Source organism: Nannospalax galili, unplaced genomic scaffold (genome assembly GCF_000622305.1).
Source record: "Nannospalax galili isolate Female #2095 unplaced genomic scaffold, S.galili_v1.0 scaffold139, whole genome shotgun sequence".
Classification (NCBI taxonomy): Eukaryota; Metazoa; Chordata; class Mammalia; order Rodentia; family Spalacidae; genus Nannospalax; species Nannospalax galili.
In genome coordinates this window covers 2,361,648-2,364,255 of record NW_008345884.1, presented here as the reverse complement: position 1 = coordinate 2,364,255, position 2,608 = coordinate 2,361,648, and positions in this window count along the sequence as shown.

Below are 2,608 nucleotides of genomic sequence, written 5' to 3'. Positions count from 1 at the left end.
CTCTCTGTACTTCTGTATTTCCTCGAGTGCCAGTGAACTCTGGCTTGGCCAGGCAGGCATCCACAGACATTGACTGGGAGCTGTGTCCTTCACCACCATTCAGCCCACAGGTTGGTCAGTGACCCTGCCCATCACTTCCTCATGATCAATTACCACCCAGGCAGAAAAAGAATTTATGAAGTTGTTCTTCACTTATTCATTCAGCAAACACTTATGATGTGTCTACACTGTGCCAGGCAGTGTTTAGGGCACTGGGGATCCAACAGTGGCAAAAAAAATCTTTAGCCTTGTGGAATTGATATTTTATTTGAAGGAAGACAAAGCATTCAGTATTGTAGTGACCCACATGATGGGTGTACAAAGAATACAACAGGATAGTGTGATAAAAAAATAACAGTAGGGTCTGCACAGAGGTGACCTGGAGTCCAAACTTAAAAAATGCTGTCAGTCAAACAGAAGCATCCTAGCAGAAGAGGCATCTTGTGCAAAACACTGAGGCAGGGAAGAGCTTGGACAGAGCCCCCACTTGGCAGCGCTACCCAGGTGACACCATTCCTGTTGCATCTACATGTAGCAAGCTTGGTGTAACTGTGTAGGTAGTTGTAGTTCAGTGTATTCTGAAGGAAACAGAATAGAAAGGATTGAATGAGGGGGACAGATTTTCCTACACACACACACACACACACACACACACACACACACACACACTGGGTATTTCAGTACTGTGGTTTCTGGCTTACTTAGAATGACAAAACAACCAGTGGCCAACTTTGGAACTGTCATCCAACCGAGAAGAGAGAGTATGTGTTGAAAGCTGGGAAATCCTTGCACTAAAAAAGAGAACTTTCACCACTGCAAAAACTCTCCCAGGCTCAAGCTGCTTCAGACCAGTAGCCCTGAAGGCTGGCTGTCTCCCAGGTGTCTGTCCTCCAAAGGAAGCTGGCCTTTCTGACCTTCGGCTATGCAAGCTCCTATGCCTTGTGCTCATGATATCATTTTGGACTGGTTTTTTCCTGTGTTAAGCAAGGAATTTTGGGTGAGTGCTAAGCCTAAGTATAAAATACTTTAGAAGAATCAGTCCACTCTCATGGTAGAGATGAAAATTCGGGGCTGGAGAGATGGCTCAGCGGTTAAGAGCACTGCTCTTGCAGAGGATCCGGGTTTGATTCCCAGCACCCACATGGCAGCTACGAACCGTCCTTAACTCCAGTTCCAGAGGACTCCGACGCCCTCTTCTGACCTCCGCAGCATTGCATGACATGGGTGCACTCACATACATGCAGGCAATATACTCATACACATAAAATTTAAAGAGAGAGAGAGAGAGAGAGAGAGAGAGAGAGAGATGAAAACTCAGAACTCCTTGAACCTGAGTCTCAAAGCCAGAAAGAGCGGGCAATATACTCATACACATAAAATTTAAAGAGAGAGAGAGAGAGAGAGAGACATGAAAACTCAGAACTCCTTGAACCTGAGTCTCAAAGCCAGAAAGAGCATCTCCTTCACAGAGTTCTGTTGGAGCTACAGCTGATTCAATGTCTGGAAACAGAATAACAGAAAGAGGGAGCCCAAGACACTCCTACCACCACATGGGCCACTCTTGTAAGAGCAGGGAGAGACTCGGGTCTCAGCTAGGGGCATCTGGCATTTTCCCATTAGGTGATGACATGTCAAATCCTAAGTGTCTTGTTGGGACACATCTCTGTTAGCAAAATTGCTACTGTAATCCCATGCAACAGTTAACTCATCTCTAGTCTTAGCCATACAATATCCTGAATGAAATTAAAACCAAATGTTGCCAAGTCATCCCTGAAAGTAAGCAGAGTTGGGGAAATAAGGGAAAGCACACATTTAGTCACACATGACAGCTCATCCCCGCCACATCCCCAGGCCATAGCAGGTGAGTGTAATGAAGATGGAACTGCAGACTGGGGGTGTGGGGGCAGACTCAGTGACACTCCCCAAGGTGAGGTACATGGTGACAGAGTATGTAAAAGTGCTAGAATGTCTTGGCAAGGGCAGCAGATGAAAAGAAGGCTGAAAGAAAAGTCTGAGACAGCACAGAATAGGCTGCTAAATTTAAGTTTCAGATGAATACATAATTTCTTAATACAAGCATGTCTCCTATAATATCTGGGGACATGTGTTATATAAAACATACTCCCAACTAAAAACATGGGTTATTTACCTGAGGTTCAATTTTAGTTGAGTGTCCTACAGTTTAATTTGCTCTATTTGGCAAGAGAAAGTGACATTATGGCTAGACCTAGAGTCTAGGTAGGTCAGGGTGACAATGAGCAAGGCTTGGCTGGGTTGGGTGACAGACATTCCAGGTGGAAGGGATAGTGTGAACTAAAATGACAGAGGAGCCATGGGTAGGAGGAGCACATGGGCTCAGGGTCAACAGCCGTTGGCTATAGTTGATGCAATACAGAGGAACCACAGGACCTTTAGAAGCCTGGAAAATGTTTTGATTTAAGTATATATTTAAGGTTTATGTTATTTATTTTTTACTGTTAGATTTTTTGAGTCTTACTATATAGTTCTGGCTGGCCTGAAACTTGCTATGTACTCTAGGCTGGCTTCAAACTCACAGAGATCCACCTGC